This window comes from Chanodichthys erythropterus, chromosome 22 (assembly GCF_024489055.1).
Source record: "Chanodichthys erythropterus isolate Z2021 chromosome 22, ASM2448905v1, whole genome shotgun sequence".
Taxonomy (NCBI): Eukaryota; Metazoa; Chordata; class Actinopteri; order Cypriniformes; family Xenocyprididae; genus Chanodichthys; species Chanodichthys erythropterus.
In genome coordinates this window covers 32,958,862-32,972,675 of record NC_090242.1, presented here as the reverse complement: position 1 = coordinate 32,972,675, position 13,814 = coordinate 32,958,862, and the positions used below count along the sequence as shown (strand labels likewise).

Below are 13,814 nucleotides of genomic sequence, written 5' to 3'. Positions count from 1 at the left end.
TAAATACACATTATGTACGTAATAACATATTGAAAACAATGATTTTTACATGACATGTTGAGATTATCAGAATCACCGGATAACTGTGTCTGTTTTGCCACATTTCCAATCCTGCTCAGTTACAACAGTCTAAACAATGAATAACTCACATTATTTCAATATAGAATATGAAAAATTCTGTATCCCCGCCATTGACATAATATTCCAGCACTTCCCTGCCAAGGAAATTTTTTTCGTCAATCCATATTTTCATTGTTATACGGAAGGGGACGCTCTGAAAGAGTACAAAATCTTCTTTGATTTGCTATTACCTTCCCTTGATTCGCTAAATTGTGCACATGATTTACTAATTCATTCCCTTGATTTATAAATCGTGTGCATGATTTACTATTTCGTTCCCTCAATTTGCTAAATCATGCGCACAATTTACTAATTTGTTCTCTTGATTTGCTTTTTTAAATTTGTGCATGACTTACTATTTTGTTCCCTTGATTTGCTAAATCGTGTGCATAACTTACTTTTACGTTCCCTCAATTTGCTAAATCCTGTGCATGATTTACTATTTCATTCCCTCATTTTGCTAAATCATGCGCACGATTTAATATTTAGTAGGGCTGGATATTGACAATTTTCACGATTCGATTCGATTACTATTCACATGCTTTCGATTCCCTTCGATTACAATTTTGATTCGATATCGATTATTTTAGATGTAGTATTTCAGTTACAGTACATGGGAAATTTTCTAGAGGAAAAAAAAAATCTCTCAACTAATGCTGTAAACTACTCAGCTGGTACTACTATAATAATATTTAAGGTTAAATTAACGTATATAATTATATACAAACACAAAAATTATGTTTTTATTATAAATAAGGTTTAGAATTACATAATCATATTTCTACTCCAATTAGTTTTTTTAAAATATAAACATTTAAAATCGCGGCTGTCATGACTGATTTATTCAAACATGCATTACATATTGAAGAACATTAAAAATTATAATGAATATGTAACCGTTCATATCTATATTTATCAGAATGTTGCTCTCTAGAGTTGATTAACGAGTTTATGGTCACTGAATGTGTTTTTCTGACGTAAATGTGACGTGACATTGTTTTCAAGCTGTTTTATTGACGTCTTTCCGAGGTTGAAACACTGATTGAGCGATTACACGAGACATGATACGGATTTCAGTAAGTTGTACTGTATACTTCAGATGTTCACGCATGTTTATTTCATGCTGTAACTGTATTAAAGCGGAGGAGAGGATGATCACATGCTTCTCTTTAACTGAGGCGCTAAAGCGATCTGTCACGCCACATTAAACGACGCCAAAATGACGGTATTTATTTTTTGAATCTCACAATAAGATGGACGTCATTTGAAATCTGAGTCTTTGCTTCATATCAAAAGTAACACAGCACAAAGATTACTGCGATTTATTGGATGGGAGACGCTACATATTCTGCTCATTCATCAACTAAAAACAGACTAGACTAATCAATTCTTGGGATTTAAGAATCGATATCGGTTCGTAAAAATGAGAATCGATTAAAATCGAGAAACCAATATTTTTTTTATACCCAGCCCTCCTATTTAGTTACCTCAATTTGCTAAATCGTACACATGATTTATTATTTTTGTCATGCGAGGGGCTCCGTAGTTAATCTAGAACTTACAGATTTAGAGATGACGTGTATAACCTTTAACACTATTCATGTAGAGTAAATTAGCTGCAGCATGCACACTGTTTAACATACCTTCAGTCTGACATTACCTGAACAACACGTTAGGTGAGTGAGATGATATCCACTTACACACAATCAAGTCCTCAGCCGTCTGCCTGACTATTTATATCATCCACTTCAAAAATGTGTTTTTTTTCTGTTAACAATAGCTGATGTCAGTTGTCAATGCAGGCCAACATTTCAATGTCAAGTAGCTCTGGAATGTTTAAATAAGAGACTTTTGGCTTTAAAAAGGTATGTTTTCATATGGAAACCATCTAATATTTGTATCTATGAGTTTGTTTGTTGAGGGTTTTGCATTTTTCAGAAAAAAAAAAAATTCACCAGAGCCTTATTTCCATCCACAACTCTTTCCTTTTCCGTGAATGACACAAAACGACTATCCTGATCTCCGACACGAATGATTATACGTCATCACATACTCACAATCCTGTGATGATGAGAACAAAGATTCCCATTCAAGAGACAAAACCGCCACACACGCCCACAAAGACCTTCTGTAGGTCTGCAGTAATGTGAATATATGAGCGACCAGGTGCTTCTGGTCTCGGGAAACAGTTTTGAAAGTCTCGCCCAGGGCCGTGCTATGGTAACTCTTTCACATGGGGGATGGGCTCGGGAAATAAAGGGAAGGAGAAAACACAGAGATCCCTTTGAGATCACGATCACCTGCTGTTGTGCAAGCTGAGAGGAGAGATAAAGCAGCTTCTGCCGACATCTCACTGCCATCAGGACCGATATGAGAAAATATTTAGGCCTAAATTTTGAATTTATGCATTTGTGAATTTCCAACTCTTATCAAACACGGACCTTAAATGCCTGACATCATTGAAGATGGAAATCACATATAACATTTCCAGTCATTTGGATTATACAGCTTTTACATAGAAAACTAATAATCTCAATGTAATGTCAGTCCTCTAAAACAATGTGTTTGCATACATTAGTTAAGCAAGTGGTTAAGTAACATGATAACTTAGTAACACCCCCCCCCCCCCCCCCACCCCCCCACACACACACACACACACACACACACACACACACGCACACACACACACACATTGGATTTAAAAGGTTAAAGGGTTAGTTCACCCAAAAATGAAAAATATGTAATTAATAATTACTCATCCTCATGTTGTTCAAACCCGAAAGACCTTTGTTCATCTTCAGACCAGAAATTAAGATATTTTTTATGAAATCTGAGGTTTATGACTACATAGACAGCAATATAATCAACACTTTCAAGGTCCAAAAGGTAACAAAATACAATTTATTCTATTCTTCTGAAATTGCTACTCTAATATCAGAAGAGTTTTATATTATCGCGACAGGTAGAGATCCTTCCGTGTTAGATATAGATCCGGGTCAATAAAGACCCGAATATGTAAGAATGATTGGCGAAACAGTCATGCATTTAAGGGTTAATGTAATGAAGCGACGAGAATACTTTCTGTGCGCGAAAACAAAACAAAAATAACTTTTTATTCAACAATCTCTTCTCTTCTGTGTCATTCTCATATGTTGTTTACATCCAGTGCAGGATCTGCATCAGAATGCAGAATCATTATTATTGTTATTTTTGTTTTGTTTTTAGTGCACAAAAAGTATTCTTGTTGCTTCATAACATTAAGGTTGAACCACTGCAGTCACATGACTGTTTTAACGATGTCTTTAGTGCCTTTCTGGACCTTGAAAGTGTTGATTATATTGCTGTCTATGGAGTCATAAACCTCTCAGATTTAATCAAAAATATCTTAATTTGTGTTTTGAAGAGGAATGAAGATCTTACGGGTGTGGAACAACATGAGGGTGAGAAATTTTTATTTTTGGGTGAACTAACCCTTTAAGGTTAAGGATTAATCTATTAATTGATCGCTAATTTAAACAACAATCGATTATGAAAATTTATGTAAATTGACATCCTTAGTTTCCAACATTTTTATGCAAAAATCCCAAAATTGATATATAGCTAATGTTAGCAGATTTTATTGGGGATTTTAAAATGCAAAATGTTATTTAAATGTAATACTGACAAACATTTTTGGAGATTTTGTTCTGTATTTCAGTAAATTTTCAGTAAAATAGCTTCACTGAGGTTTTATCAAGGTGGCCTCCAATTGAAACGACTTGCCTGAAAGGGAATTTGATAAAAACCCATTCTTACATAAATATGCACACTGAATTTAATGTGACCAACAATTATTATACCAACTACTTACACAAAAATTAGTTTCAATTGAGGTTTAAGCATCACAATGGTTTCTTTGCCAACCTGCTAGAACTTATTTCTTGCAACAAACCACATTAACTGCAGAAGTTACAATAGGAAGCACACAGAAACTTAATTTAAAGACAAAAAACAAAACAAAAACATGCTGATAAACAGCAGAATATGCAAAGATCTTAGTATAGACTGTGTGTTATGAAATAGATGTGTTAATTAATGTGTGTAAATAATTGTTTAATACGCTTTCGAAAGAGCATTTCACACACCGCATGGATCTAAGAAGAGTGACTCAGCAAAAACTTTCCCAAGATGCCTTGTGCAAATCAGTTTTGCAATTCACTAGATTCAAATTCTCACCCATTTGCTTTACAAGTCAGATAATTCAAATCCTGGAGTCGTGGCCATTCATTTCTGGTGAGCGATTTGTTTGTGTCGTGTTGGAGGAAAGACGATTTTACAGAACAGAACAGAAACATGATTGAGACTCTCAAAAACCCATCAAAAACCTGAACGTGTGGTCATGTGTGTTATAATACCAAACAGACGCTGAATTCACTAAAATAAATGATAATAGATCAGTTGATCTAGAAAGAATTTGGTGAGAAATGTCTGATTGACTTTTATTAGGCACATTAAACTTTCTCAGGAGGAACATCTGAGGCTAATTTAAAACATTTACTAATCTGGAAGAAGCAATGGAAATATTTAAAAGATCTGATTTGTAAAATTTCTTTCCTAAAGCTTAAATTTCACCCTGACAGAGTGCAACACACACCACCAAAACCTCCTCACATCTTTGCATTGTGGTTCATGCATGCATGCACCAATGCATCTTACAAAACTTATTTTTTTAAAGCACATCATCCTGTCAGAATACCCATCAGCCCTTTCACTAGAGTGGCCACAAGAAAATCCAATGGAAACGTCTTGAATCAGTTCGAGCTGTTTACAACTCTCTGCTACTTTCTTAGACAAATATTAGCCCTTATTATGCACTAAACTGAATTTATACTGATGAGTGACTGTTAATGGAGAAACGCGGAGCTTCATTTGATTAAGATTAAGACAGTTGCGGTCGTTCTTTACATAACCGTCCACTAAAAAATACTTTGACAAAAGTAAAAAAAAGTAAAAATATGTGACATAAGCAACATAAGGAGGTGAGCAGAAATACAAGACATTAATAATCAATAGATAATGGAAGCATATCATCAGGGATTCGCTCTTTATATGCCATAATACTCATTTTCAGTTTCTAGTTATTCAAATTTCTACTGATTGTTGATGGCTGCTTTCACTTGTAGCAGGTACAAGACCTGAGGTTTTTAGAGGTAAAACATTATAAGCATATTTTATTGGCTAGGCCATAACATAAAAAATAGTTATCGAGTTCAGCGCTAATATCTATATTTAGTGGTCTTAAATTAGTAGATATGACTATGATTATTTACTTTCGGACATCTTTAAAGTCATCAGATCACTGCAACTTTGTAATTTTAGTCAATTAACAAGCGATACTGAAGTATTAGCTCTTTATTTGGTCAGTTCTGAGACATTTACAACGGCAATATCGATATAATATACCACGTTAAAACATTTTTGAGTGAAGAAGCATGCAAAACAAATAGCTAATTTTAGGAATTTTGCAACTCTATCATTCAGCTTGTTTCACTGTAAAAACCACAAACACAAACAAAAACCAAAAAAAACGACTGTAACAATCAACTTAAAATTTTGCGTTTTTGGTTGAGATAACTCAAATATCCAAGTTGACTAGACTTAAAATTTTAAAGCAGCACAAACACTTACTTTAAGTTAAAGCAACACATTATTATTTATTCTAATACTAAAATTTAAGTTGTGATAACTATTTGCAACAGTAATTTTTTTACAGCGATGCTTGATATTAGCGTAACATTTAAAAATCCATATCAAATTAGATATCAGACGCCCTCCGGAAAAACAGGAGAAAGATAAAAATAATAAGTAATGGCAACGTATGTATGTTTTCACATTATTTTAACTCATCATAATAATTCCAGCAATTTCAACGTTTTTTTATAAGTTGTACGAGATTAAACTCGATTTTAAATGTAATCTGAGTTGACTTGTAAAGCCAATTTGATACTTAAAAATAGGGCTGGGCGATATATCGCATGCGATTGTCACGTGCATTTCGTCAGTAAGGCCGGTTCCCTGATTACTGCTAAATCACCATCACCTGCTTTCAAATGGAGCGGCATTTAATAGACAGAGCCGTAGTTCACTGACAAGCTGCGCAATATCGCGTTCATTATCGAAGGCGATTCATCTGCGATATGAACGCGATATTGCGTGGCTTATCAGTGATCTACGGCTCTGTCTATTAAATGCCGCTCCATTTGAAAGCAGGTGATGCGGATTTAGCGGTAATCAGGGAACCGGCTTTACTGATGCGCGTGACAATCGCATGCGATATATCGTGCAGCCCTACTTAAAAAATAATGAGGCAGTAACTAAACTTTTTAAGTTGAAATAGGTGGACTTTTTTTTTTTTTTTACCGTGCATGGAACTTGATGTTATCAATCAGAAATTGACTGGAAAAATCACTAACACAACCTTTTTTTTCTTTGTGTAAATATGATCCGGAATATGCATTAAGGGTAAAATTTGATTCCATGCTGACTTTAAATAATAATAATTTTATATATATATATTTGAAGTCTTCAACGCTAAAGAACACTGTTTACCAACACTTTACAGAGGTGAACTTTTCCCACGTCTTCCTACAGAAACACAATTGAGTCATGTTACACTCCACTACATGTGTTTGGCCTCTCATACCTGCTAGAGCAGTATGGGTAACAGTATCCTCCATTAGAGAAAGACTAGAGGAGAGCAGAAACAGGAGATGTGTGAGGATGGGGGTCTTCCGGGACAGATGCCGCATGCATAAACCATGCACTTGATGTTTGAGTCACAACTAACTAAACTCTGTGTGAAGTGGTTTCAATGATGCATTTAACCTACAAATTAACTACACGGAATTCAAGAATCACACCTGATGATCTAATTTAGCGCTGCACGGGTCTAGAGTTCAGCGGCCGGGTTCTGGAAGTACAAACTTCTCCATAGGAAATTGATTTCGAACACTAACTTGCAATGCTTCATGGGATTGTAGTTCTTTCCATCACTAAAACCGTTAAGTTCACAGTCTTGTAGCTTTGTCTTTTTGCCCAATTTTCGTTTTTTTTTTTTTTGCTTCAAATCAAAGTTTGTAGTGCTGTGTATCTGATTGGCTTGGCTCACGGCTTATAACGCTTTAACAAATCAATTTTAAAAATGAGGGAAAGTGAATGTAAAATGATTAAAAATAAGGGGGCAGGAACTGTTGCACTCTATATAGGCCTTATGTAGCCTCGCCCCTTTTCAGCGCTGCACTCGTATTCTGTCTTCCGGTTTGTATTTCCACAGCATGAAGGTAAGATTTTAAGGATTTATGAATGAACCACTCATTTTAATAACTTCCCAGTCTACTGACATCTGACTTCAAACATTAATCTCATCATTTACTCACCCTCATGTTCAAAATCTGTATACATTTCTTTGTTCTTCTAAACACAAAGGAAGGTATTTTGAAAAAAGTTTGTAGCCAGGTCACTTTGGGGCACCATTGACTTCCATAGTAGGAAAAAAACTACTCTGGAAGTCAATGGTGCCCCAAAACTGTTCAGTTTAACACATTTTTCCAAATATCTTCATTTGTGTTCAACAGAACAAAGAAAATTATACAGATTTGAACAACATGAGGGTGAGTAAGTGATGACAGAATTTTCATTTTTGGGTCAACTATCCCTTTAATGCCCATGATATCACCCTGAAGGAATTTTTTGACAATAATGACTGTGTATTATTAAACAACTAATTACCAAATACACATATAAATGCACATAAATATTGATCTGAGTTTATTATCTTACAGATAGATTAGCTTAAAGCATCTGCTAGGGAAAATAGTCCATTACAACACAAAACAATCCATCAAGATGAACACACAATTAAGTTTAGAAATCATTATACAAACATATTTAAATCACAGAACGCCACAACTAACCATCATGTGTTCTATGTAAACTCTTTAAGTTAGCTAAAACTAAACAATCATTTTCAGTTGTTGATATAATATATAAACATTAACTGAAATTAAATAAAATATAAAAACTAATTTATTTTATTTCAGCTACACTTCTACGTCTCATTTTTATTTAACTTGACATACTAAAATAACTAAAACTAAAATACAAATTAATAAAAACTATTAAAAAAAAATACAAAAACAACAAAATTACTGGAAAAATAAAAACTAATTCAAAATATCAAAAACTATAATAGTATATTGCATCTTTTCTACCATATATTAATGATTTGAAACTAGATTTTACTTGATGCATGTAAAATTAGATCAAAATTATACTGTAAAAATATATACTGTAGTACGTACTTGTTATACACCATTATATGGGCTAATGTAACAATTAACTATAATTTAATGATGCTTAATTCTAATGCTAAATCTAAAATAACATTTATATATTATATAATACATTAACATTAAAGTAAGCCTATTACATGCTGTAATAATATCAGCATCATACTAGTTAATTATATATAAAATTATTGCACGATCAGCCAAATCCATGCATCTCTAGTATCATCATCATTATTTTAAGTCAACATACAGGGGGAAAAAAATCTTAATACATAGTTTGATGCCTGTGAAAACAGGTTACCTACTAATATATCTATTATTCTTACATATAAAATGACCTGCTTTTACATGTTTATCTGCTACAGCTCCAAAACTAGTACGCAATAAAGGTTCAGATTGTTATTGTAATTGAACAGAAACCGCACCCACTCAATGTTTCCAGTCCTTCTGGACACAGAATAAACCAGTTCTGTGAGTAACACAGCTCTTAACAGCAAAGAGGCACATCAATTTAACCCACATAAGAGAACAGCAATCAAGTCGAAACATGTCCAGACATTCTCAAAGGAGATTCATTCATTCATCAGAGAGAGAGAGAGAAACCCACCGCAAGCCCCCAGTGATGCTTCACACCCACCGTTCATTCAGGACCATATACTGTCTGCTGGGTTCACAACATATGAGCATTTCTCATTAATATGAATTTAGCAATGAATTTCCTCGCCTTTCCCAGACTTTTGTAATGACATTGTAGAGAGACTGCATTCATAATAAGCTATATTGAGATTTATGAATTAAGATTGTATTCACTGAACGTGAATTTTTATGGCCTGGAAATCAAAGATGGTGAAAACCCTAATTATTACACTCTAAAAAATGCTGAGTTAAAAACAAGCCAATTTGGGTTTGAAATGGACAAACCCAGCGGTTGGGTTAAATGTTTGCTCAAAGTGCTGGGCAGTTTTTTTAACTCATCTATTGTTTAAAAATTACTGTATTACTGGCTTAAAATGATCAAAATCAGACACATAATTACTAGAGGCAACAATAATAATCAAAAGGTGAACATTTATTAATAAGAAATTTAATAAATGTTTATTGTTTAATTATTAATCATTTAACTTGTTAATTTCCAACATATTTTAGATTCATTTTAAGCAAGAAATAGAGTCATTTTTAAACAATAGTTGAGTTAAATAAAATTACGGAAGAGGATTAGGGCCAAGCAATAATAAAAAAATAAAACCATCTTGAGATTAAAGTTGTTAAATTTCGAGAAAAAAAGTCGAGATAAAATGTTGAGAATAAAGTCATTAAATTAGGGGGGAAAAAGTTGTTAAATTATGAGAACAAATTTGTAATTTAGCGAATTTGTTCTCGTAATGTAACGACTTTTTTCTCATAATTTAATGACTTTATTCTCAACATTTTATCTCAACTTTTTTCTCGAAATTTAACGTCATTTTTCTCATAATTTAACAAATTTTTTCTCGTAATTTAATGACTTTATTCTCAACATTTTCTCTCGACTTTTTTCTCGTAATTTAACGAGTTTATTCTCGAAATTTAACAACTTTAATCTCGAGATGTTTTTTTTATTATTGCTTCGCCCTAATCCTCTTCCGTATAAAACTACCCAGCAGGTTGGGCAAACATTTAACCCAACCACTGGGTAAAAACAACTCAGTCTCTGGGTTTGTCCATTTTCAACCCAACTTGGGTTGTTTTTAACCCAGCATTTTTATAGTGTATAATAATCAGCAAACTACTCTGTAAAAAAAGAATTATTGGTTTAACTTAAAAAAGTAAGTAAGTTTCCTGGTTGCCTTAAAATTTTGAGTTCATTTAAAATTTGAATTAATACAATGAAGGCGATTGGTTTAATCGACAGAAACTCGAAATATTATGTTGTTATCTGAACCAGATTAATTATTGAAGTTAATTTGACAAATAAAAAATGTTGTGATAACAAATAATGAAAATAATGTTTTGCAGTGCAGTTATATTACCGCAAACTGTAACAATTTCACATGCACCATTTTTTTATATGATAAAGTCAATTTGGGCTCATTATTATGTTTTAAATGACACTAATGTACCAATTTCAGTTGTGCTCTAGTCTAGGGGTAAACCGATTATCGGCGCCTATATTAAGCATTTTTATGGTTATCGGTATCGGTCATTTTCAAAACCGTTTTGCCACTAAAATAATTAAATAATACGTTATTTGGGTCTGATGCAGCCACCTCTGACAGAAATCATTATCATTATGACAGAAATCATAATATATATCGGTTCAAAATATCGGTTATCGGTCTACTTAATCCATAATAAATCAATATCGGCCCTGAAAACATATATCAGTCGAATCTACACGATGATACCTGCTCATCTGACTTGACACCTGACGGAAAGATTGACTCACAGAAACACATGAAATTAAATCTTCTACCATGAAAGACAGACCTTTCGAGAAAAACAAGAGATCTGATTTCTGACTACAGGACAGTTTGGGGTGTTATTACTCCCAGAGGCTGAAATTCACTTCATATTCTTTACATTTGGGGTCCAAAAGAGCCCAACACAAACAAAACTAAGTGGGCGCCTTTTAGGTTTATATTTAAATGTGTACAATAAACATGTAAAAATGAATTGCTTTCACACTTAGACCAAACATGTGTGTACAAGTATGTTTGATAAGTGCATAATCGATGGAGCAATCACAGTAAATTGTAAACAAACTGTACTTTTAGCGCACAAATGTCACACAAAATCCGACATTTTGTTTATAATCATTCTCATATGCAGAAGAAAAATATTGTCAACCTATACTTCACTCCTTCATATGATGCCAATGCTGACCTCGAACAAATAAAGAAACTTTACCGCAACTACAGCCAAAAGTCTTCCTTAATAAACCCAAGAATCATCGAAGACACTTTAAACACGTGCTCTACCGATAAATCTTTACAAACACGCATATGAGGATGCGTTTCTCTGCTGTTGTGCATCCAAACACACAGGTAGAGGAACTCAGGTGTGACACACCTTCAACAACACCGTTCACAAGAACACAAAGCCCTTAAAGCGTGTTTAAACACTCAAACATCATGACTTACCGATCTCAAATGGACTTGTGTGGATCCTCTGAAGGTGTTTGGTGTTTTATTGCTCCATGTTCGCTCCGTGTCAGTGTGGAAGAGCTCTTCTGTGTGTGTGTCCTCAATCAAACTGGAAAAACAGGTCGGGCGAGGAGAAGCTTTACTCCTACAGACCCATTATACACACACTGGGATGGAGGCTTTCTTTCTTTTCTTTTTTTTTTTCTTCCTTTCCTTTTTGAACCGACACACTCCAAGACTGCAACTCATTCCTCAGCGATCACGTGATCGCGCAGGTAAGAAAGGTGTGACTCATTTTACAGTCAAATTATGCGGGGAAATTTTTCCCTCTTGCTGTTTTTATGTCTGTGTCCTGATATCGATATAGAGGGGGTTTACATAAATAATAGAATCATTTCAATGCCTAAGCATTTTTTTTTTTTAAATACAACATAATTATTTTAATAATATAATTTCTTAGTTCATTTTTACTCAACTTTGGGTGGGTGTAAAACCTGAATAGATAAAATTTTATGTAAATGTAAAATGAGGCTGTTTTGGTCTACATACACTTATACATATGAAAAATAAAGTTCTAATCAGTTTTTTAAATGTCTTTTCTCAACTTTAGGAGTGTGTAAAAAATTGAGTAAATGTAAATATAAATTTAAAATTAGGCTTTTTCGATCTAAATACTCTTGAATTCTGAATACTGGTTAAGTATCGCCCTCTACTGAGAGAAAAGGGTATTTATTTTAGTCCTGATGGATTAGCGGTCAATTATGATGGGTCTAAATAATCTTTCAAGTCAATGGTTATTAATATTTCTCAGGCCTGGTTTCACAGTCAGGGCTTAGATTAATCCAGGATTAGGCCTTAAATTCAATTAAAGTAGCTAAACATGCCTTAGAAAAAAAACATGGTGTATCTTGAGACAAAACAATGACACTGACATATTTTAAAGGGTTAGTTCACCCAAAAATTAAAATTCTGTCATTTATTACTCACCCTCATGTCATTCTACACCCGTAAGACCTTCATTAATCTTCGGAACGCAAATTGAGATATTTTTGTTGAAATCTGATGGCTCAGTGAGGCCCGCATAACCAGCAATGACATTTCCTCTCTCAAGATCCATTAATGTACTAAAAACATATTTAAATCAGTTCATGTGAGTACAGTGGTTCAATAGTAATATTATAAAGCGACAAGAATATTTTTGGTGCACCAAAGAAAACAAAATAACGAAAACAAAATAACGGCGATTTTCAAAACACTGCTTCAGGAAGCTTCGGAGTGTTATAATTCAGCATAATGAATCAGCGTGTTGAATCAGCGGTTCGGAGCGCCAAAGTCATGTGATTTCAGCAGTTTGGTGGTTTGACATGCGATCCGAATCATGATTCGATACACTAATTCATAACGCTCCGAAGGTTCCTGAAGCAGTGTTTTGAAATCAGCCATAAGTTGTTATTTTGTTTTTTCTGGTGAACCAAAAATATTCTCGTCATTTTATAATATTAATATTGAACCACTGTACTCACATGAACTGATTTAAATATGTTTTTAGTACAGTAATGGATCTTGAGAGAGGAAATGTCATTGCTGGCTATGCAGGCCTCACTGAGCCATCGGATTTCAACAAAAATATCTTAATTTGTGTTCTGAAGATGAACAAAGGTCATACAGGTGTGGAACGGCATGAGGGTGAGTAATAAATGACATTATTTTCATTTTTGGGTGAACTAACCCTTTAAGATGTCAGTGCAGTTGTTTTCAGTTAAGACAGCTCAAACTTTAGTCTGGGACTAGGCTTAAAATGTGTCTGTGAAACCGATGTAAACCACAGATGAAACACAACCATTGACTATCACGTGACACCTGTTACTTTTCTCAACGCTGCTCTGACTGATTCCATCAGGTGTGACAGGATAATAACAATTTATAACATCTTTTAGATATTTTAATATTTTGAGTTAATATATCTAAACGATTCTACTTTTTAGTGTACAAATGTCTGCAATAAGACAAAGAAAACGTCTTGAGGTACTGTGAAGGATTCTGCTTTCTGAGCCATCGAAACCGCGCGCCCTCTGGAGGACGAAACCGGTTAGTTAGGGACGATGTTTTTTTAACCTCACTTTATCTTTTTTTTTTTTTTTTTTTTTTTTAATGAATTTGAATCTTTACGGTGTTTAAAGTGTATATAAAATTCCAATATAAAAAAACAAGTAGGAAACATTCAAAATTAGATGACTGTGCAACA

The 13,814-nt window shown here is 33.8% G+C and overlaps 1 protein-coding gene across 1 annotated transcript in view; it reads right to left on the bottom strand.

Annotated features, from left to right (window-relative positions):
• Window positions 1-11,854, bottom strand: part of atp8b1 (ATPase phospholipid transporting 8B1) — a 45,839-nt gene extending 33,985 nt beyond the window's left edge. The window contains exon 1 of the mRNA XM_067375606.1: window positions 11,567-11,854. The gene's annotated coding sequence lies outside the window, so the exon portion shown is untranslated. The remainder of the gene's footprint in view (window positions 1-11,566) is intronic.
• Between the last annotated feature and the right edge of the window lie 1,960 nt (window positions 11,855-13,814).